This window comes from Pleurodeles waltl, chromosome 2_2 (genome assembly GCF_031143425.1).
Source record: "Pleurodeles waltl isolate 20211129_DDA chromosome 2_2, aPleWal1.hap1.20221129, whole genome shotgun sequence".
NCBI lineage: Eukaryota > Metazoa > Chordata > Amphibia > Caudata > Salamandridae > Pleurodeles > Pleurodeles waltl.
The window spans coordinates 114,609,435-114,634,180 of NC_090439.1; the positions used below are offsets into that span (position 1 = coordinate 114,609,435).

General features: G+C 46.1%; 1 protein-coding gene across 6 annotated transcripts in view; it reads right to left on the reverse strand.

The window, feature by feature from the left end:
- RELCH (RAB11 binding and LisH domain, coiled-coil and HEAT repeat containing) overlaps window positions 1–24,746 on the reverse strand; it is a 1,006,576-nt gene that overhangs the window by 611,383 nt on the left and 370,447 nt on the right. The gene's annotated exons all lie outside the window — the stretch shown is intronic.

Here is a 24,746-nt window from a genome sequence, read left to right on the forward strand (position 1 = left end):
GGTCGAGCAGTAGGCTTATCAGAGGGTAGTGTTAAGCATTTGTTGTACACACACAGGCAATAAATGAGGAACACACACTTGAAGACTTACTCCAGGCCAATAGGTTTTTATATTGAAAAATATCTTTTCTTAGTTTATTAACCACAGGTTCAAGATTTACAGTTAATACTTTAAATGTAAGGTACTTCACTTAGATATTTTAGGAACTTTGAATGAAAACAATATCATGTACAGTCTTTTTTTAAATGGCAATAAGCTATTTTCAAAGTGGACACAGTGCAAAGATCAACAGTTCCTGGGGGAGGTAAGTAAAGGTTAGATTAGGAGGTAAGTAAAACACAAGTCTCAGTCCTGGGGCATAGGCAGCCCACCGTTGGGGGTTCAAGGCAACCCCAAAGTTACCACACCAGCAGCTCAGGGCCGGTCAGGTGCAGAGGTCAAAGAGGTGCCCAAAACACATTGGCGCCTATGGAGAACAGGGGTGCTCCGGTTACAGCCTGCCAGCAGGTAAATACCTGCGTCCTCGGGGGGCAGACCAGGGGGGTTTTGTAGAGCACTGGGAGGGGAGGGGGGACACAATTAGGCACACAAAACACACCCTCAGCGGCACAGGGGCGGCCGGGTGCAGTGTGCAAAGCAGGCGTCGGGTTTCAGGTAGGAAACAATGGAGGGACCCGGGGGTCACTCTAGCAGTGCAGGCAGGCACAGGGTGGGCTTCTCAGGACAGCCACCACCTGGGCAAGGCAAAGGGTCACCCTTGCGTTGAAGTTTGGTTTCTTCAGGTCCTGGGGGCTGCTGGTGCAGTGTTGGTTCCAGGCGTCAGGTCCCTTGTTACAGGCAGTTGCGGTCAGGGGGGAGCCTCTGGATTCTCCCTGCAGGCATCGCTGTGAGGTCTCGGGGGGTCGTCTCTGGTTACTCACGGACTCGCAGTCGCTGGGGAGTCCTCCTTGAGGTGCTGGTTTTCTGCAGGTCGAGCCAGGGGCGTCGGGTGCAGAGTGTAGAGTCTCACGCTTCCGGCGGGAAACGTGAAGTCCTTGGAAGTTGCTTCTTTGTTGCAAAGAAGTAGCTGGTTGTGAACAGGGCCGCTGTTCATGCGAGTTTCTTGGTCCTGTAGTCCAGGGTAATCCTCTGAGGCTTCAGAGGTCGCTGGTCCGTGTCGGATGCGTTGCTGGAGCAGGTTTTCAAAGTTGGAGACAGGCCGGTAGCGCTGGGGCCAAAGCAGTTGTCGTCTTACTCCTTCTCTGCAGGCTTGCAGGTCAGCAGTCCTTTCTTCAGGTTGCAGGAATCTGATTTCCTGGGTTCTTAGGTGCCCCTAAATACTAAATTTAGTGGTGTGTTTAGGTCTGGGAGGGCAGTAGCCAATGGCTACTGTCCTTGAGGGTGGCTACACCCTCTATGTGCCTCCTCCCTGTGGGGAGGGGGGCACATCCCTAATCCTATTGGGGGAATCCTGCAAAATCAAGATGGAGGATTTCTAAAGGCAGGGGTCACCTCAGCTCAGGACACCTTAGGAGCTGTCCTGACTGGTGGGTGACTCCTTGTTTTTCTCATTATTTCCCCTGAACTTGCCGCTGGGGGCTGTGTCCAGGGGGTGGGCATCTCCACTAGCGGGAGTGCCCTGTGGCATTGTAGCATGAAGCCTGAGCCTTTGAGGCTCTCTACTAAGTGCTACAGTTCCTATGGGGGGGGGGGGGGTCGGTGTGAAGCACCTCCACCCGGAGCAGGCTTTGTTTCTGGCCTCAGAGGGCACAAAGGCCCTCACCCTAGGGGGTCAGAAACTCATCTCTCAGCAGCAGTCTGGCACAGACCAGTCAGTCCTGCATTGAAGGATTGGGGGCATTTTTTAATAAATCCAACACTGACATCAGTGTGGGTTTATTATTCTGAGACGTTTGATACCAAACTTCCCAATATTCAGTATAGCCATTATGGAGCCGTGGAGTTCGTTTTTGACAAACTCCCAGACCATATACTTAATATGGCCACACTGTACTTACAATATCTAAGAATGGACCTAGACACTGTAGGGACATATTGCTCATGCAGCTATGCCCTCACCTGTGGTATAGTGCACCCTGCCTTAGGGCTGTAAGGCCTGCTAGAGGGGTGACTTACCTATGCCACAGGCAGTATTTTGTGTGCATGGCATCCTGGGGTGTGGGGGTGGGGGGGGGGTTCCATGTCAACTTTGCCTTTTTATCCCCACCAACACACAATCTGTAATGGTAGTGTGCATGTGTTATGTGAGGGGTCCCTAAGGGTGGCACAACACATGCTGCAGCCCTTGGAGACCTTCCCTGGTCACAGGGCCCTTGGTACCACTGGTACCTTTTACAAGGGACTTATCTGTGTGCCAGAGGTGTGCCAATTGTGAAAACAATGGTACATTTTTAGTGAAAGAACACCGGTGCTGGGGCCTGGTTAGCAGGGTCCCAGCACACTTCTCAGTCAAGTCAGCATCAATATCAGGCAAAAAGTGGGGGAGGGGGGGTAACTGCAAGATGGAGCAATTTTCCTACAAGGAGGTCTTCTGCACAGAGGAAAATAATTTGCGGTCTCCCCCTCTGAGCACTCCCTAATCGTGGCCCATGACCCTGAATCTCTCTGTCAGCGGTTCTATGGCTATGGCAAACAGTAGGGCAACAGTACTCAACCCTGGCTGGTCTCCCTGTGGATCTCATTGCTGCTTGAGATTGTGTGCCCAGTCTTAACTCTTGCTGTGGGGTCGGGTTAAGTAAATTGACCCACTTAGGCCCAAGGCCCATTTGTAGCATGATAGCCTCAAGATAGTCCCAGCACACTGTGTCAAAAGCCTTTTTTAGGTCTACCAACACTATCACTGCCGCTGGGTCTGCCGGATATAGATTGCCGTAAAATAGTGAATAGAGCCGTGTAAGGAAATGCCTCCTTGGCATGGTTACCCCCTGACGTTTTGCCTTTGCTGATGCTATGTTTTGATTTGAAAGTGTACTGAGGCTTGCTAACCAGGCCCCAGCACCAGTGTTCTTTCCCTAACCTGTACTTTTGTTTTCACAATTGGCACACCCTGGCATCCAGGTAAGTCCCTTGTAACTGGTACCCCTGGTACCAAGGGCCCTGATGCCAGGGAAGGTCTCTAAGGGCTGCAGCATATCTTATGCCACCCTGGGGACCCCTCACTCAGCACAGACACCCTGCTTGACAGCTTGTGTGTGCTGGTGAGGACAAAACGAGTAAGTCGACATGGCACTCCCCTCAGGGTGCCATGCCAACCTCACACTGCCTATGCAGTATAGGTAAGTCACCCCTCTAGCAGGCCTTACAGCCCTAAGGCAGGGTGCACTATACCATAGGTGAGGGCACCAATGCATGAGCACTGTGCCCCTACAGTGTCTAAGCCAAACCTTAGACATTGTAAGTGCAGGGTAGCTATAAGAGTATATGGTCTGGGAGTCTGTCACACACGAACTTCACAGCACCATAATGGCTACACTGAAAACTGGGAAGTTTGGTATCAAACTTCTCAGCACAATAAATGCACACTGATGCCAGTGTACATTTTATTGTAACATACACCCCAGAGGGCACCTTAGAGGTGCCCCCTGAAACCTTAACCAACTACCCGTGTAGGCTGACTGGTTTTAGCAGCCTGCCACACTCCAGACATGTTGCTGGCCACATGGGGAGAGTGCCTTTGTCACTCTGTGGCTAGTAACAAAGCCTGTACTAGGTGGAGATGTTTATCACCTCCCCCTTGCAGGACTGTAACACCTGGCGGTGAGCCTCAAAGGCTCACCCCCTTTGTTACAGCACCACAGGGCATTCCAGCTAGTGGAGTTGCCCGCCCCCTCCGGCCACGGCCCCACTTTTGGCGGCAAGGCCGGAGGAGATAATGAGAAAAACAAGGAGGAGTCACTGACCAGTCAGGACAGCCCCTAAGGCAACCTGAGCTGAAGTGACTCTGACTTTTAGGAATCCTCCATCTTGCAGATGGAGGATCCCCCCAATAGGGATAGGAATGTGACCCCCTCCCCGTGGGAGGAGGCACAAAGAGGGTGTAGCCACCCTCAGGGCTAGTAGCCATTGGCTACTGCCCTCCCTGACCTAAACACACCCCTAAATTCTGTATTTAGGGGCTCCCCTGAACCTAGGAACTCAGATTCCTGCAACCTAAGAAGAAGAGGACTGCTGAGCTTAAAAACCCTGCAGAGAAGACGGAGACACCAACTGCTTTGGCCCCAGCTCTAAAGGCCTGTCTCCCCACTTCGAAAAGACACTGCTCCAGCGACGCTTTCCCCAGGACCAGCGACCTCTGAATCCTCAGAGGACTGCCCTGCTCTAGAAGGACCAAGAAACTCCCGAGAACAGCGGCCCTGTTCACCAAAGACTGCAACTTTGTTTCCAAAGAAGCAACTTCAAGACAACTGCGCTTCCCGCCAGAAGCGTGAGACTTGCAACTCTGCACCCGACGCCCCCGGCTCGACTTGTGGAGAAACAACACTTCAGGGAGGACTCCCCGGCGACTACGAGACCGTGAGTAGCCAGAGTTGTCCCCCCTGAGCCCCCACAGCCACGCCTGCAGAGGGAATCCCAAGGCTCCCCCTGACCGCGACTGCCTGACTCCCAGATCCAGACGCCTGGAAAAGACTCTGCACCCGCAACCCGCAGCCCCCAGTACCTGAAAGATCGGAACTCCAGTGCAGGAGTGACCCCCAGGAGGCCCTCTCCCTTGCCCAGGTGGTGGCAACCCCGAGGAGCCCCCCCCCCCTGCCTGCATCGCTGAAGAGACCCCTTGGTCTCCCATTGATTCCAATTGAAAACCCGACGTGTGTTTGCACACTGCACCCGGCCGCCCAGTGCTGCTGAGGGTGTACTTTCTGTGCTAACTTGTGTCCCCCCCGGTGCCCTACAAAACCCCCCTGGTCTGCCCTCCGAAGACGCGGGTACTTACCTGCTGGCAGACTGGAACCGGGGCACCCCCTTCTCCATTGAAGCCTATGCGTTTTGGGCACCACTTTGAACTCTGCACCTGACCGGCCCTGAGCTGCTGGTGTGGTAACTTTGGGGTTGCTCTGAACCCCCAACGGTGGGCTACTTTGGACCCAAACTTGAACCCCGTAGGTGGTTTACTTACCTGCAAGAACTAACAAATACTTACCTCCCCCAGGAACTGTTGAAAATTGCACTAAGTGTCTAGTTTTAAAATAGCTATATATGATTTATTTGAAAAGTATATATGCTATTGTGATTATTCAAAGTTCCTAAAGTACTTACCTGCAATACCTTTCATTTGAAGTATTACATGTAAAATTTGAACCTGTGGTTCTTAAAATAAACTAAGAAAATATATTTTTCTATACAAAAACATATTGGCCTGGAATTGTCTTTGAGTGTGTGTTCCTCATTTATTGCTTGTGTATGTACAACAAATTCTTAACACTACTCCTTTGATAAGCCTACTGCTTGACCACACTACCACAAAATAGAGCATTAGTATTATCTCTTTTTTGCCACTATCTTACCTCTAAGGGGAACCCTGGGACTCTGTGCATACTATTCCTTACTTTGAAATAGTGCATACAGAGCCAACTTCTTACAAGACGGCATAGATTGTGTGATGTACTACGGGTAGGTATGAACCCATTCTGGTCTTCGTGAAAGTGGGTCTGCATGTAGAGGAGCAATCTATTAGCCAGTGCTTTGCTGAGCACTTTAAAGTCAGTATTGAGCATAGAAAGGAGGATGGAAGTCAGAGACAGTCACATAAGCTTGCTTACTCTTTAGGAGGGGCATCACCAAAGCCTCCCTAGTACAGGGTGGCAAGTCTCCTTTCTCATAGGACTCCAGGTACATCTCTGCGAGTCACTGTGACAGTGCTCCCGCAAACCACTTATAGAATTCTTGTGGAAGTCCGTCGGTTCCTGGGGTTTTCCCTGCCGCCAGGGCTTTGATAGCTGCTTTCACCTTTTGAGCGTCCACCGGCACCTCAAAGGTATCACAGTCTGGCCAAGAAAGTGTCCTCAAACGCAGGGCTTCCAGAAGGCTCTGCAGTGACCCGCACCTCAAGTCAGCAGTGGGCCGTAAATGGACATATAGTAAGATCTGACCTTGTCATTGATCTGTACTGGTAAGTACAGTGATGTCCCATCCCTGGATGTCAAATGGGTAATCAACCTGCCCTCACCCTCCGGGTGGATCAACCAGGCCAATAGTTTCCAGTCTTCCCCTCCTCTTCATGCACTCTACTTGTGTAGGCTTTATAATCATGACAACAAAGGTGTTTTAGTCCTACGTTGTAGTGCTCCTGTGTTTCTAAGAATCACCGTGGAGCATCTGAGTCAGTGCCCAGTACGGTTTTCCCAGCTGCATAGGTCCATCTCAAGGCGAATAAGGTCAGTTTCTAGGTCCCTCAGGATCCCCACTGTTTGTCCCAGGCAGTGTCCTCTCACTAGCACTTCTAGAGTCTCCCCTGTTATAAGCTGTTCCCGGATTCAGCGAGAGGTAGTCCATCACCTTGGTCTCTATTAACTCCGGAAGACCTCGTCTTCCATGGCTTAAGGATATAGACACCACTTAGAGATCGGTGGGCACTCCTCTAGTGTCTGCATCGTCAGTATCAGTGGGCCATGGTCAGACACCGTGTGACCCAGATACTTGGCGTATAAAAAAGCAACAATGAGGCAAGCAGAGCAGACCATACGTCTGCTCCTGTATTACCTGAGAGAAGGGGGAATAGTATGAGAATTCTTTACTGTGGGGGTGTTAACTGCACCAGACATCCTCCATGCCCCACCAGGACACCCATGACGCCAGTCCCATTGCCACCCTGATGGTCGCTGCGCCCTGCAGTGGGGGGATGGAGCGGTCCAAGTCTGCATCAAGTACGCTATTAAAGTCGCCTCCAGGAAATAAGGGCAGTCTGTGAAGCGTGCCATGTGGGCAGAAGGTGCTTGCAGGAAGGAAACCTGGTCGGGAGCATATATACTCCCAAGGACTACCGCCCAGCCACAGAGATGTCCCTCCACCAGCACACAGCGAGCATCTTTGTCTGCATCTACTGAAGTGGCCTCATAGGGCACTCTTGCCCGTACTCACACCAGTGCCCCCGTGCTAGGTGGAATAGGTGGTGGCATATAATTGCCAACGCCAGCGTCGGATTCGGTCTTAGTAAGATGGGATTCCTGCAGGATGGCAATGCGGACCCCTCCCCTCTTCATGTATGTCAGGATTTTATGATGTTTTGGTGCAGAGCCCAACCCCCAGAGTTTAAGGGTGTTATAAATGTGCACCATACATTCACACTGATTCTTGCCCTGCAATCATGCCCCCCACGCCCTTCTTGTGCACACCGCAATGTCAAAGCCACGCACCAGATACATACAGGGGCATCAGCAACAATAATAAACCCCAACTCCACGTCCCGAAAGCAGCAAAGCAACGACCGGCCACCCAAACAAGCAAAATCAACATTTGGAGTTCCATCTTCATCAACCTATCAGTCTGATCCGCAAGTGAATAGGAGATGAGACAGTGGAGGATCTGTAATGGATCATCTAGGTTGCCCAGATTGGCCAAGGCCTGTAGTTAGAATGCCACTTTCCGGTTAAAAGTAATCTCCAAGATGTAGAGGCGCCACCTGCTAAATAGTGTCCTCAGCTGTTTGGGGCATCACATGGGTGCTTTCCTCTAATGCGCTAGTGACCGATTCTCGGTCAGAAGTGTCCTCTGTCTCATGGGCATCAGTGAGGTAATTTATTTCCTTATCGGAGGTGAGTGACTCCATCAGGGATGAGCACCACACAGACTTCCCCTGGTGTGCCTGCATCTGTGTGGGTTTTGTCACACGTGCGTTGCGGGGCTAGTCTCTGAAATGTCATCTCTTCCTATGGCAAATGATGATTTGGGTTCCTCTGTTCCAGGCCTGTCTGTTCTAGCTTTACAAATTTCGAGACAGGCCCAGTCTTTATCGGGGTTTTGGCAGAAATGAGTGCGGCCATCCCACATTATCTTCAATTTTGAGGGAAGGAACAAGGAGTACATGATCTCTTCTGCTCGTAGTGTTTTCTTCACTTCCAGGTAGGACACTTGTTTATTCTGCACGGCTGATGTGTAGTCGGGAACATACTTACTCTTCCATTCTCCACCGTGAAGGGACCTGCCTCCTGTGCTCTTTTCAGCAGTAGGTCCCAGTCCCTATAGTGCAGAAGCTTGGCCACCACTGGCCTGGGTGGTCTCCCTCGTGCTGGGGTTAGGGCCGGGACTCTATGTGCCCTTTCCAGTACAAAGAACTGTGTAAGTTGTTGTGTTGCTTTTAACAGAAGCTGCCTGGTTGCTGGAGCAAAGCTTCATCTCTGTTCCCTGCTTGCATGTCTGCGTGCAGGGAACAGAGATTAAAAGTCTGCTTTTTTGACAGCGGGATCTGTTTGACAGGGGCCCGAGTGCCCCCCCCCCCCTCCCCAAATCCAATTTCTTAAATGCCCCTGGGGTGGTGGTCCCCGGGCTGCTCATGTTTCATAATAGCCGTGTGGAGGTGGTGGTTCCCGGGGTTGTGGGGAGGCCTACCCCACTTTATGAAAGTTTTTTTGCCTCAGGGAGTTGTAGTCCCCAGGGCGCCTGGGGGGGCTGTGCGGCTCCCCCACTCAAATTTCATTATTCGCTCCAGGAAGGCGGTGGTCCACGGGGCTGTGGGGTCCAAGAGGCACCCCCGCCCCTCATTAAAAAGAGTGGCCCGGGAACCAAGACCACCCCGGGGCTTATTTAAAAACACGCACTTGTTTTTTATTTTATTTTGACCACTTATTCACTCGTGATAAAGATTTTTTTGTTTTTGTTTTGCTTCTTAGCCCTCGGGGGGTCCTTTTGGACCCCAGCACCATAGCCAAGAGGTCAGGGTGTTAATACCCTGGCCCCTTTTGTATGCTTTTTTTTCTGGGACTCTGCTTCAGCTGAGTTCCAAAATGGCTGGCAACACTTCCTTGTTGAAGTGTTGGCAGCTAATCAGATCTCATCACGAGATCGGGAGGGGTTGTGAATCCTCTGCGTCCCTAGATATACAAATTTGGATTTCCTTAAATTTCTCAATAACTACAGAACAAATTTACATCATATAACAGAAAGGGCTCCTTCTGGACCAGACCAAGAGCTGCCTTTCTGGCAAATTTGGTGTAATTCCGTCCGGTGGTTTTTGCACTGTTGCTGTTCAATTTTTCCCATGGGAATTAACATTGCAAACACTCTAAATTTCACCACCTTTTTCTCAGCCCCTGTTTGATGGATCACCCCGAAAGATTCCAGACAGAAGCTCACGACTGTTGAATGTTTTGGGAAACATTTGTGAAGATTCGTCAAGCAGCAACAAAGATATAGGCAAGCAAAAAACAGCTTTTTCTAGAGAAACTTGGCCTTAACTTTAACTACCTAGTTGCGACCGCCACTAGGTAATATATAAATTATATATATCCTTGTATCCTTTGTATTTTTCTCAGTACATATATATGTATATATATTTACAAAAAAAAAAAAACAAAGGATACAAGGATGTTACATGGTGAAGGAGCGAGTTATTGCAGAAGCTTATAGACAATTGAATAATGAACATAATTATAAAAAACGTACTCAAAATCCAATAAATCGAATGATTTATCAACTATATTCGAAATTAGATGAATGGCACAACAATTGTTACTGAATATTGCTGAATATAAAGTTCTGAAAAAGGAGAATCCAACTTTACCCACAATCTATTTTTTACTGAAAATTCATAAATCATTTACAACCCCTCCAGGGAGACCAATTGTATCAGCATGTGATTCACTCTATGAACGAATATCTGATTATGTAGATCATTATTTGGCACCTATTGTAATGACTGAGTTCTTATATCAATGATTCTGGTGATCTATTGAAAATTCTAATAAATATTAATTGGAATGATGAATACCTTCTAGTCACAATTGATCTGGTACCCCTGTGTACATCTTTAAACCATGAAATTGGGTTAAAAGCATGTGAATATTTTTTGAGGCAAAGAAGTATTGGAGAGTTAGTCAACTCCAAAATGATACTTTCTATGATAGAAATGTGTCTCAAAAATAATATATTTATGTTTAATCATGAGATTTATCAACAGATGTGTGGTACAGCAATGGGCATTTCTATTTCTCCAAATTATGCCAACCTAGTAATGGGATGGTGGGAAAGAGAAGTAGCGTGGGGTAAGACCAATGATCTGTATGTGGATAAGATTGCATTGTGGGTGAGGTTCATTGATGACCTATTTATCATTTGGCATGGGTCACAAGATGAATTTATGATTTATTTTTCAACTTTGAACACTAATGATGTTGGACTACAATTCACATGTGAAATGAGTAAAACCTCTATTAATTTCTTCGACATTACAGTTTATGTGGAAAACGATAATATACAGACAACATTATATCGAAAGGAAACGTCAACAAACAGTGTATTACACAAAAAAAGTTTTCATCCTAAGCCATTGGTAAAAAGTATACCATATGGTGAATTTATAAGAATGCAAAGGAATTGTTCAAGTGAAAAGGAAATACAAATCAAAGATAAGGAAACAATTCAAAGATTTAAGAGGAGAGGTTATGATCAAAGAATTTTGAGTAACAATTTGGAGAGGATGAAAACTGTAACTCGTAATGATGTTTTTTTCTTAAAAAGAAACAAACAAAAAAAAGAAGTTAAGAATAATTTGAGAATGGTAATGAACTATACTAAAGAAAGTGGTTTGATAAAGAACATTTTACGTAAACACTGGAATGCTATTTGTAAGGAACCTGATTTAGGTCAAAAAGTGGGCTCTGCACCTGTAATAACATATCGTAAGGCACCCTACATTAAGGATTATGTGGTGAGGAGTCACTTTTCATCAAAAAGTGACCAAAATTGGCTAGTGGAGCAACAGAAGGGATTCATCAAATGTAATAACTGTAAAGCATGTAAAATTGGTAAATCAACAAAAATGATTACAATACCTAATAACACTGAAATTCAAATTAAGCATAGAATAATTCGCAACACAAAATATACGGTATATGTAATTGAGTGCCATTGTGGTTTAAAACATGTTGGCAATACTATCTGTATCTGTATGTAATTTTGGAACATGTGACCGATTTTACATAATGATTTCACTTATGCAGTTGTAAAACACTTTAAAACACTTGAAATCAATGGTTGGAAACTTTGAGATATTATGGAATAGATCACATTCCAGAACATGAAAGAGGTGGAGATAGGACAAGAAAATTGAGACAACTTGAGTCAAAATATATTATTCAGTTAAGAACTAAGACACCCTGGGGATTGAATAATGATGAGGAACTTTTTGTACATTTATAAGGATTTTGAGATTCCGAAATTTATTATGATAGAGCCTAGATGAAATCTGTTACATAAAATCAAGTCAAGGTCCATTTAAATTTGTGAATATGGTACAATACTGATATAGGTAAATAATTACTGGATCACTTAAATTAATAATATATGTTTAATGGAATTTTGTGAATAAGGTAAATTAGGTTCTTATAGAGTGATCAGGATATAGAAATAATTGATCTTGAAATTGATGGGTAACAAATGAGAGTAAGCAAACCATTCATGAAGTTTTTTTGTTAAATTCAAAGCTTTTAAATTCACTTTTAAGATTATTATTCCACATTGAATTTCGTTTTGTTGCAATGACTAAACTATATGAAGGAACAAGCCCTCACGGAGTGTGTGGCAGTTTTCTTTTGATATATATGGAAAATGTCACCTACCCAGTGTACCTCTGTTCGTGGCAAGTTGTGCTGCAGATTCATATGCTATGCATATGGATATCGACATCTAGTGTTGGGCTCTGAGTGTTATAATTTGTTTTTGTTCGAAGAAGTTTTTTAGAGTCACAGGATCGAGTGACTCCTCCTCTTCGGTTCCATTGCGCATGGGCATCGACTCCATTGTTAGATTGTTTCCCCGCAGAGGTTAAAGGAAGGAGTGATAGAGTATATAAGTGAAAAAAGAGATGTCCATGCAAATGTAAATGTATATACATATGTACAAATATGTTAACTTAAACGACCACAGGCTTCTGGGGAGGGTGCATGTGAATCTGCAGCACAACATGCCACAAACAGATGTACAATGGGTAAGTGACATTTTCCGCTCAGTGGCATGTGTAGCTGCAGATACACATGCTATGCAGAGACTACAAAGCAGTTTGTCCTCCCAGAAAATAGTAGTGGCTAGCCTGCAGGAGTTGAAGTTGTTTTAAATAATGTTCTTAGAACAGCTTGTCCTACTGTGGCTTGTTGTTGTGATAATACGTCCACACAGTAGTGTTTAGTAAATGTATGAGGTGTTGACCATGTAGCTGCTTTACATATTTCAGCCATTGGTATATTTCCTAAAAAAAGCCATTGTTGCAACTTTCTTTCATGTAGAATGTACCTTGGGAGTGATTAGAAGTTGTCTTTTTACATTGATATAGCATGTTTGTATGCACCTTACAATCCATCTTGCTAAACCTTGTTTTGAAATAGGATTGCCTGTATGTGGTTGTTGGAAGGCCACAAAAGTTGGTTAGTCTTTCTAAATTGTTTAGTTTTGTCTATATAGCGCATTAGAGCTCTTTTGAGGTCTAATGTATGTAGAGCTCTTTCTGCCAGAGTCTGATTGTGGGAAGAAGACTGTCAGTTTCGCTGTTTGATTAATATGAAATGGTGAGACTACTTTTGGTAGAAATTTGGGATTTGTTCTTAGTACAACTTTATGTTTGTGTACTTGGAAGAAAGGTTCCTCAAGAGTAAAAGCTTGGATTTCACTCACTCTACTTAAAGAAGTAATTACCACTAGGAAGGCAACTTTCCATGTTAGAAATTGAATTTGGCACGAGTGCATGGGTTCAAAGGGTGGACCCATAAGTCTTGTAAGCACTATATTTAGATTCCAAGACCGAACTGGTGGTGTTCTTGGTGGAATGATGCATTTTAAGCTTTCCATGAAAGCTTTAATGACAGGAACTCTAAATAAAGATCTATGTTGAATATTTTGTAAATATGCAGAAACTGCTGTAAGGTGTATTTGTATTGAAGAAAATGCTAAATTTGATTTTTGTAAATGAAGTAAATACAGCATCAATATAAGATATTGTATGTTAAGAGGATCTATATTTTCAGATTGACAGTAATAGACAAATCTTTTCCATTTGTTTGCATAGCACTGCCTAGTAGTGGGTTTTCTTGCTTGTTTAATAACTTCCATACATTCTGATGGGAGTTGTAAATATCCAAATTCTATGACTTAGGGAGCCAAATTGCTAGATTGAGAGCATTGGGGTTTGGATGTCTGATTTGACCTCCGTTTTGTGTGAACAGATCCGGTCTGCATGGGAGTTTGGTATTACAGATAGATCTAGTAATGTTGTGTACCATGGGTGACGTGCCCATGCTGGTGCTATGAGTATTATGTTGAGTGAAGTTTGACGCATCTTGTTGACTAGAAATGGAAGGAGAGGAGGAAAAGCATAAGCAAATATCCCTGCCCAATTGATCCATAGAGCACTGCCCTTGGATGGGGGTGTGGGTGTCTGGATGTGAAGTTTTGGCATTTTGTGTTTTCGCTTGTTGCAAATAGGTCTAGGTTTGGTGTTCCCCACATTTGAAAGTATTTTTGAAGTACTTGAGGTTGAATCTCCCATTCGTGAGTTTGTTGGTGATTTCTGCTATGGATATCGGCCATCTGATTGTCTATCCCTGGGATGTACTGCACTAATAGATGAATGTGGTTGTGGATTGCCCATTTCCAAATTTTTGGGGCTAGACGGGACAGTTGGGATCAATGTATCCCTCCCTGTTTGTTGAGATAATACATGGTTGTTATGTTGTCTGTTTTGATAAGAACATTCTTCTGTGTGAGAAGAGGTTGAAAGGATTTGAGGGCCAGAAACACAGCTAATAACTCCAAGTGGTTTATGTGCAGCTGTTTCTGTTTGACATCCCATTGTCCTTGAATCTTCTGATTGTTTAGGTGAGCTCCCCAATCAATCATTGATGCATCTGTTGTAATTTTGGTCTGAGGCACAGGGTCTTGAAATGACCGCCCTTTGATTAAATTGGTGCAATTCCACCACTGAAGGGACATATATGTTTGGCGGTCTATCAACACTAGATCTTGGAGTTGACTATGTATGTGCCTGTGACCATTGTTGTGCAAGGCACTGTTATAAGGGCCGCATGTTTAATCTTGCGTGTGGAACAACTACAATGTACAACGCCATAATTCCTAGGATTTTCATGACAAATCTTACAGTATATTGTTGATTTGGTTGTATTTGTGGAATTAGATTTCGGAAAGTTTGTATCCTTTGTGTATTTGGATACGCTAGAGCTCGTTGAGTATTTAGGATTCCACCCAAATACGGTTGTACTTGTGCTGGTTGAAGGTGTGACTTTTGGTAGTTCATAGATGTTAGAAATGGGGTTTTTGGTTGGCAGTCAGGTTACCCTCTGTCCAAGCAAGAACTCTCATTCTTGTCAGGTTAAGTCGCACACAATCCAAATGATCCTGTGCCCACCTTTGGTAGCTTGGCACGAGCAGTCAGGCTTAACTTAGAAGACAATGTGTAAAGTATTTGTGCAATAAATCATACAATAACACAATATAGCACCACAAAAATACACCACACAGTGTTTAGAAAAATATATAATATTTATCTGGATATTTGCAGGTCAAAACGAATAAAGATGCAATATGAAATTGTAGAGATATCACTGAAAAGTGATATAAAGTGTCTTAAGTCTTTAAAAAGCAAACAAAGTCTCTTTCAAGCACAAAGTACCTGGTTTAAAGTGGAAAATCTCCACAAAGGGCCGCAGAATAAGAGAGACGTGGAAAAATGGTGTGTGCTTCGATTTCTCCCCTGCACACACGGACTTGCGTCGTTATTTTTCACGCGGGGAAGTCGTAAGTCGTTTTCTGGCGCGCGGACAGTCTCCTCCTGTGGTTCGCGGGATTACCAGATGTCCTGGGGTCTGTGCGTGGAATCCTAGGCTTGTTTTCCGGCTGCGCGTCGTTCCGGTGGGCTGTGCGTGGAATCTTCTCCCTCACGGCAGGAGTCACGTCGATTTCCTTTCTGGAGTCGGGTGCGTTGTCCAGGCGAGGCTGTGCGTCGAAGTTCCGATCGCACCGCAGGCGTGGTGTCGAGTGGCGTCTTTCCAGATCGGCGTGCAGTGAATTTTTCACCGCGGAGCAAGCTGTGCGTCAAATTTTTCGGCGCACAAGGCGTCCAAATGAAAAAGAGAAGTCTTTTTGGTCCTGAGACTTCAGGGAACAGGATGCAAGCTCTATCCAAGCCCTTGGAGAGCACTTCAGCGGCAAGAGTTCAGCAAGGCAGCAGGGCAACAGCAAGGCAGAAGTCCTTTGTAGAAAGCAGCCAGGCAGTTCTTCTTGGCAGGATGCAGGTTCTGGTGCAAGTGTCTGATGAGGTAGGCCAGAGGCCCTGTTTTATACCCAAATGTGCCTTTGAAGTGGAGGAGACTTCAAAGAGTGGCTAAGAAGTGCACCAGGTCCCCTTTCAGTTCAATCCTGTCTGCCAGGGTCCCAGTAGGGGGTATGGCAGTCCTTTGTTTGAGAGCAGGCCCTCCACCCTCCCAGCCCAGGAAGACCCATTCAAAATGCAGATGTATGCAAGTGAGGTTGAGTACCCTGTGTTTGGTGTGTGTCTGAGTGAACGCACAAGGAGCTGTCAACTAAGCCCAGCCAGACGTGGATTGAAAGGCACAGAAAGATTTAAGTGCAAAGAAATTTCACTTTCTAAAAGTGGCATTTCTAGAATAGTAATATTAAATTCAACTTCACCAGTCAGCAGGATTTGGTATCACCATTCTGGCCATACTAAATATGACCTTCCTAACACTTTCAGATCAGCAGCTACCACTTCAATAATGTATGAGGGCAGCCCCAATGTTAGCCTATGAAGGGAGCAGGCCTCACAGTAGTGCAAAAACAAATTTAGGAGTTGTACACTACCAGGTCATGTTAACTACACAGGTACATGTCCTGCCTTTCACCCACACAGCACCCTGCTCTAGGGGTTACCTAGGGCACACATTAGAGGTGACATATGTGGAGAAAGGGGAGGTTTAGGCTTGGCAAGTACTTTTAAATGCCAAGTCGAGGTGACAGTGAAACTGCACACACAGGCCTTGGAATGGCAGGCCTGAGACAAGGTAAAGGGGCTACTTAAGTGGGTGGCACAATCAGTGCTGCAGGCCCACTAGTAGCATTTAATCTACAGGCCCTAGGTACATATAGTGCACATTACTAGGGACTTATAAGTAAATTAAATAGTCCAATCAGGTATAATCCAAGGTTACCATGTTTAAAGGAAGAGAGCATATGCACTTTAGCACAGGTTAGCAGTGGTAAAGTGCGCAGAGTCTAGAAACCAGCAAAAATGAGGTCAGAAAAAGAGAAGGAGGAAGGGAAAAAGTCTGGGGATAACCCTGCCGAAGGGCCATTTCCAACATATCCCCCTTCCAGCCTAAAGCCAGGGTAGACTAATCAACACTCTGATGGACTTCCCTGCTTAAGGCGATAGAACATGGGCAATGGCCCACTACTGCAGGGGCACTTGCCAGTTCTACGCCTTTCTGAACTCAGTGAGGCTTCTTTGTCTATACTCTCTGGGGATACTGATCTGGCCCATGGGGAACCCTTCTCATCACCTGAGGACCCCATCTGTAAAGCTCCTAACTTTAGATTGCTTACAGATGCATCCCAGTATGCAGACAGTACCACCATGGCCAACAAAGTGATGTGGCCCATTCCATTCCTTAGGTCTGACTTCTGTCCCCAACCCAGGGAAAACTCTGCCCACAAGGACAGAAACCAACAGATGCTACTGACAGCTGTCAGTGTCATGAGCCAGGCCCCAGGCCATCCACTGCTAAGTGGAGACCCTGAGGGGGGGGGGCGTTGGATGAGCTTCTCCTCCAGCTGGGGGGCTGGTAGGGAGTTCCCAAGGGGCTCATGAAGCATCCCAGAATGGGGGACAGTAGCCCCAGGGGTCTTGCACCCCTTCTCCATTCTCACCAGGTCAGGGGTGGGTCCCTGATACTGGTCACTCAGCCCAGGGTCTGTACCCTGAGGCTGAACAGAGGACAGGGGTGAGTCCTTTCTCACCGTGCCTCCCCATCTGGGCTCACATACCCTCCTCTGGGGAGTGGTACTGCCAGACATCTGAACTGTCAGGGCCCCCTTAGGGGTCAACCCTCTCAGCTCTACTGACACTAAGGGAAACTCATTCCCCAGAATGCAGTCAATGGGCAGCTGGGGACTAACTATGACCCGCCTCTGGGTCACTTCCCCACCCCACTCTAGGGACACCCGGGCCATGGGGCGGAAGAAATCTTCCCCAATGGCTGGAGTCACTCTACACACCTGTCCTGTGTACTGCTCTGGTGACACTAGTCTCTCCACAATCATGGTAAGACTAGCCCCTGTGTCTCTCAGAGCGGTGACTGGGACCCCATTCACTCCCACCCTCAGGGATCACCAGTTACCCTTTGAGTCCACCTCCCAACTAAAGGAGATGAAGGCATGGTCTATGACCTGCCCCTGGGGACTACTTTCCTCTAAGGCCACATGGGCCACCCCTGTAGAGGTCCCAATACTGGGGGAGTTCTTTGGACAGACAGAGTCCCCCTTCCTGTGTCCTAGCTGGGAACACTCAAAGCAGCGGGGTTGGGAATGGGATGCATTGGGCCACTGCCCACCAGAACCACCACCCTGTTTCTCAGATGGGGCATGGGAACCCTTTCCTCCCCCCCTTACTCTGGGACTCGTCTGGGTCATCTCTAACCTCCCCCTCACTCTGTCGGGGGAACAGGAACCACCCTTCTTGGGGTCACTCCCAGATACCTTTTTGGACACTCTGGTGCTAGCCCAGAGGTCCGCCTCCTCAGCAAGCTTCCTGGGATCAGTCAGCTTACTGTCTACTAGGTGCTGGCACAAGTCTGTAAAACAAATACTGAGCATATGCTCTCTCAGAATCAAATTATATAATCCTGTGTAATCATCTACTTTGCAGCCCCGCACCCATCCATTCAGTGCCTTATTGGAAAAGTCAAAGAAATCTACCCATGTTTGTGTGGATAGTTTGGTGCTGTCCCTGAACCTCTGATGGTATTTCTCAGGGGTCAGCCCCAACTTGGCAAGTAAAATGGCTTTCTGAAGTGGGTATGTGTTTTGATCCGGTTTGTCCAATGTGAGAAGTGTGTCCCTCCTCAAAGGTGGCACATAACTCCACATAGCTGTACCCCATTGCCCTTCAGGAACCTCATGAGCCCTTAGTGCAACTTCATAAGAAGCTAACCATTTATCTATGTCATCTCCCACCAAAAAACTGGGCACCACATTTTTGGGTATACGAACCTTCTTTCTCCAGCAGGTCCTGTCTGTATGCTGCCACCATTACTGCTGGATTCAGACTGTTTTTCCTTGAGATCCAGCTCCTTGAAACTCAGTTCATGAGCCAACAAAAGTTTCTTTTCAGCCAAGGCTCTCTCAGATGCAGCTTCAGCTCTTTCAGCTTCAATCTGTTTGGCTGCTCTTTCAGCCTCAGCTTGCTTGGCTTCTCTCTCTGCCCTTCTTTCCTCCTGTTGAGCTTCGATTTTCAGTCTTGCCATTTGCAATTGGAACTCCCTTCCTTCTCTCCTTTCCTCTGCGGTCAGGCTTTGCACAGAGACACTGCTCCCTGGACTGGAAGGGGGCACAATTGCAGTGGTAACATTCCCCACTGATGGCAATAAATCCTCCGAGAGGCCATTTTCTGGCTCCTCTTCCTCATCATCCTCTAAATGGGCTTCTGCCCAGGCCCTCAGCGCCACTTGAAGGTCCTCCGTTTTGGAGGCCCCGTGGGTGGGTACTCTCATCACCGTGCAGAACCCTCTTAGCTGTTTGACAGTATATGTATCCAACAGAGCTAGGTCACAATCTCCTACTTGAGACCCAGCCAGAGACATGTTGAGTGAGGATTTAGATTTAGAAAATTGTCAGGAAAAAACGAATTTGCAAAAAAGAGATACAACTCAAGTTCACCTTCAACTGTGGGTAGGTAGTGAAATACTTAGCTACTGTATGTCACTGCACAAATACAAGTCCTATCCTCACCGCTGATCACCAATGTTAGAAATGTTTTTTTTGGTTGGCAGTCAGGTTACCCTCTGTCCAAGCAAGAACCCTCACTCTAGTCAGGGTAAGTCACACACAATCCAAATTATCCTGTGCCCACCCTCTGGTTGCTTGGCACGAGCAGTCAGGCTTAACTTAGAAGGCAATGTGTAAAGTATTTGTGCAATAAATCATACAATAACACAATATAGCACCACAAAAATACACCACACAGTGTTTAGAAAAATATATAATATTTATCGGGATATTTGAAGGTCAAAACGAATAAAGATGCAATATGAAATTGTAGAGATATCACTGAAAAGTGATATAAAGTAAAGTGTCTTAAGTCTTTAAAAAGCAAACAAAGTCTCTTTCAAGCACAAAGTACCTGGTTTAAAGTGGAAAATCTCCGCAAAGGGCCACAGAAGAAGAGATACGTGGAAAAATGGTGTGTGCGTTGATTTCTCCCCTGCACACACGGACTTGCGTTGTTATTTTTCACGTGGGGAAGTCGTGTGTCGTTTTCCGGCACGCGGACAGTCTCCCTCTGTGGTTCGCGGGATTACCAGATGTCCCGGGGTCTGTGCGTGGAATCCTAGGCTTGTTTTCAGGCTGCGCGTCGTTCCGGTGGCCTGTGCATAGAATCTTCTCCCTCACGGCAGGCGTTGCGTCAGTTTCCTTTCTGGAGTCGGGCGCCGTTGTCCAGACGAGGCTGTGCGTCGAAGTTCCAGTCGCACCGCAGGCGTTGCGTCGAGCTGAGTCTTTCCGGATCGGCATGTTGTGAATTTTTCACCGTGGAGCAAGCTGTGCGTCGAATTTTTCGGCGCACAAGGCGTCCAAATGAAAAAGAGAAGTCTTTTTGGTCCTGAGACTTCAGGGAACAGGAGGCAAGCTCCATCCAAGCCCTTGGAGAGCATTTCAGCAGCAAGGCCAGAGTTCAGCAAGGCAGCAGGGCAACAGCAAGTCAGCAGTCCTTTGTAGAAAGCAGACAGGTGAGTCCTTTAGGCACCCAGGCAGTTCTTCTTGGCAGGATGCAGGTTCTGGTTCAGGTTTCTTCTCCAGCAAGTGTCTGATGAGGTAGGGCAGAGGCCCTGTTTTATACCCAAATGTGCCTTTGAAGTGGAGGAGACTTCAAAGAGTGGCTAATAAGTGCACCAGGTCCCATTTCAGTTCAATCCTGTCTGCCAGGGTCCCAGTAGGGGGTGTGGCAGTCCTTTGTGTGAGAGCAGGCCCTCCGCCCTCCCAGCCCAGGAAGACCCATTCAAAATGCAGATGTATACAAGTGAGGTTGAGTACCCTGTGTTTGGGGTGTGTCTGAGTGAATGCACAAGGAGCTGTCAACTAAGCCCAGCCAGACGTGGATTGTAAGGCACAGAAAGATTTAAGTGCAAAGAAATGCTCACTTTCTAAAAGTGGCATTTCTAGAATAATAATATTAAATCCAACTTCACCAGTCGGCAGGATTTGGTATTACCATTCTGGCCATACTAAATATGACCTTCCTACTCCTTTCAGATCAGCAGCTACCACTTCAATGCTGTATGAGGGCAGCCCCAATGTTAGCCTATGAAGGGAGCAGGCCTCACAGTAGTGCAAAAACAAATTTAGGAGTTTTACACTACCAGGACATGTAAACTACACAGGTACATGTCCTGCCTTTCACCCACACAGCACCCTGCTCTAGGGGTTACCTAGGGCACACATTAGAGGTGACATTTGTGGAGAAAGGGGAGGTTTAGGCTTGGCAAGTACTTTTAAATGCCAAGTCGAGGTGACAGTAAAACTGCACACACAGGCCTTGCAATGGCAGGCTTGAGACAAGGTAAAGGGGCTACTTAAGTGGGTGGCACAACCAGTGCTGCTGGCCCACTAGTAGCATTTAATCTACAGGCCCTAGGCACATATGGTGCACATTACTAGGGACTTATAAGTAAATTAAATAGTCCAATCAGGTATGATCCAAGGTTACCATGTTTAAAGGGAGATAGCATATGCACTTTAGCACTGGTTAGCAGTGGTAAAGTGCACAGAGTCTAGAAACCAGCAAAAATGAGGTCAGAAAAAGAGAAGGAGGAAGGCAAAAAGTCTGGGGATAACCCTGCCGAAGGGCCATTTCCAACAATAGAGAAACCTAGTGTGTGTAGGGTTTCTATTACATAACGTGTATGATTTTGACATTGTGTATGACTGCTAGATTTTATTAGCCAATCGTCTAGATATGGAAAAACATGTATATGTTGTCTTCTTAGGTAGGCTGCTACTATTGCTAAGCACTTTGTGAATACCCTTGGAGCTATTGTTATTCCAAATGTTAACACTTTGAACTGGTAGTGTTTTCCTTGAACGACAAACCTGAGGTATTTTCTGTGAACAGGATGGATGGGTATGTGGAAATACTCATCTTTGAGGTCTAAAACTGTCATAAAATCTTGTTTTTGTAGATGTGGGATAACATCCTGTAGAGTTAGCATGTGAAAATGTTCTGATAGGATGGAAAAGTTGAGGGGCCTGAGGTCTAATATTGGCCTAAGGGTGACATCTTTTTTGGGAATTAGAAAGTATAGTGAATAAACTCCTGTTCCTAGCTGAGACTGTGGAACTAACTCTATTGCTTGTTTGAGTAGTAGAGATTGGACCTCTTTTTGTAACAGGACTTTATGTTCTGGGGTTAACTTGTGAAACCTTGGTGGAGTATTTGGAGGAGTGTTTATCAATTCTAGGCAATAACCACTGCGGATAACTGATAACACCCAGTTGTCTGTGGTGATCTTTTGCCAATGTGTGTGGAACTGTTGTAGTCTCCCCCCTACAGGACAGTGGTGGAGTGGATGGGGGTGAGGGAAGTCACTGTTTTGGCTGTGTTGCTGATTGTTTAGAGGTTTGGAAGTTACCTCTATGTGTAGAGTATTGTCCTTTATATGTACCTCTAAAACCACCTCGTTGGTACTGGGTTTGGTAAGTTGCTTTTGTTTGGGAGGTTGATGCCTCCGACAGTTGTGGTCTGAAACCTCCTCGAAACTAAGTTTTACGAAATGACCCTCTATATGGTGTAGAATATAGTGCACCCATTGCCTTGGCTGTGTCTGAGTCTTTTCGTAGTTTTTCTATTGCTGTGTCTACTTCTGGCCCAAAAAGATGTTTTTTGTCAAAGGGCATGTTTAACACAGCCTTTTGTATTTCTGGTTTCAAACCAGAGGATCTCAGCCATGCATGTCTACAAATAGTGACTGCTGTGTTTACACTCCTTGCAGCGGTATCTGCTGCATCAAGGACAGATCTTATTTGGTTATTAGTGATAGCTTGCCCTTCTTCTACCACCTGGTGAGCCCTTTTTTGGTGCTGTTTTGGGGGATGCTATATTATTATATCCTGCATCTCGTCCCAATGAGTTCTATCATAACGAGCTAATGGTGCCAGGGAATTTGCTATTCTCCATTGGTTCGCTGCTTGGGACGCAACCCTATTTCCTGCAGCATCACATTTTCTGCTTTCCTTATCAGGAGGGGGTGCATCTCCTGAGGACTGACTATTTGCTCTTTTCCTGGCAGCACTAACCACTACTGAATCAGGTGGCACCTGATGGGTGATGTAATCAGGGTCAGAAGGCACGGGTTTGTACTTTTTCTCTATTCCAGGTGTAATAATTCTTGCTTTTACAGGCTCATAAAAATGCCTGGTAGCATTGGGAGGCATTGGTACCTAGAATGAGCTGAGGATAATGTACTGAATAAAAAAATCTTCCTCTAGTGGTTCTGTGTGCATTGTAACACCATGATAGGCTGCAGCCCTAGATATAACCGGATTATATACTGTTGTATCTTCAGGTAGAGATGGTTTAGAGGGGTAGCTGTCTGGGTCGTTGCTTGGGATGGAATCAGGGTCGTAAAGATCCCATGGATCAACAGTGTCTTGTTGCGAGTCAAAAGAATGCGTTGGAGCATTCATTGGTGTAGGGCTTATCTGAGGAGAGGTAGGTAGGTGTGGAGAATGAGGAGGAGAAGACTGAGGAGGTGCTGGCTTCTCTTTCTGCTTTGGTACCTTAGCTGGGGGCTGCGCAGTGTCCAATTCCTCCAGAAATGCCAGCTTTATCTTTGTTTTTAAAGGAGGTGCTGTGATTATTCTCCCAGTTTTTTTATGGATGTGTATCCTAGACTGTTTTTCATCCATATTTTGAAGGATTGGTTCAATCTCTGACTCCTCCTCAGAGGTTTTATGGCTTTCTCTTAGTTTTTTTTAAAGTCCGTGTTCCTCTGTATAGCCTGTCTTTTTCGGCTCCGAAATGTGATGTTTTTTCGGGATCGAAAATGACGAGGAAGGTCTCAGCTCCGAAACAGTTTCTCTTATTTTCGACTCCAAAAATTGTTGTCTACTGGAGTCTGAAAAGGGTGCTTTTTGTTGACGCTGAAGTCTTCGGAGGGGTGGCCTTTTTTAGTGCCGAACTCGAGGGTCGGTCACCGACAGTCTTTTTTTGGGCTGAGCATGACCTTCCAGCAGTGGCGTACCCAAGGCCTTCTGGTTCTTCTTATGTGGAGCAGGGGCAGACGTACTCACATGCTGGGCGGTTGTGATGGGTCTGTCTTCTTCAGATTCCTGCTCGGACTCTGTATCTCAGATTGAGACTGCTGTCTGCATTTGTTCTTCCTCTGTTACGTCGAAATGTTATCCAGTCTTCAATGCCATTTCCAGCCTTTTTGCTCTTCGGTCCCTCAGAGTCTTTTTTGATCGTAACACTCCAAGCCCAACACTAGATGTTGTATCTGCAGCTACACATGCCATCAAACACACACACACACACACACACACACATATATATATATATATATAAATATATGGAAAATGTCACTTACCCAGTGTACATCTGTTCGTGGCATTAGTCGCTGCAGATTGACATGCTATGCACATCCCGCCATCTGGTGTTGGGCTCGGAGTGTTACAAGTTGTTTTTCTTCGAAGAAGTCTTTTCGAGTCACGAGACCGAGGGACTCCTCCCATTTTGACTCCATTGCGCATGGGCGTCGACTCCATCTTAGATTGTTTTCCCCGCAGAGGGTGAGGTAGGAGTTGTGTATGCTAGTAATAGTGCCCATGCAATGGAGTGAATACGTATGTACATAATGAAGTTTAAAGTAATATATTTACAAATTTATAAATGTTCAAGATCAACTTCTAAACGGCTACAGGCTCCCGGGGAAGGGGGTGGGCGCATGTGAATCTGCAGCGACTAATGCCACGAACAGATGTACACTGGGTAAGTGACATTTTCCGTTCGATGGCATGTGCAGCTGCAGATACACATGCTGTGCATAGACTAGTAAGCAGTTATCTCCCCAAAAGCAGTGGTTTAGCCTGTAGGAGTTGAAGTTGTTTGAAATAATGTTCGTAGTACAGCTTGACCTACTGTGGCCTGTTGTGCAGTTAACACATCTACACAGTAGTGTTTGGTAAATGTATGAGGCGTAGACCATGTTGCTGCCTTACATATTTCGTTCATTGGAATATTTCCTAGAAAGGCCATGGTAGCACCTTTCTTTCTGGTTGAGTGTGCCTTTGGTGTAATAGGCAGCTCTCTCTTTGCTTTAAGA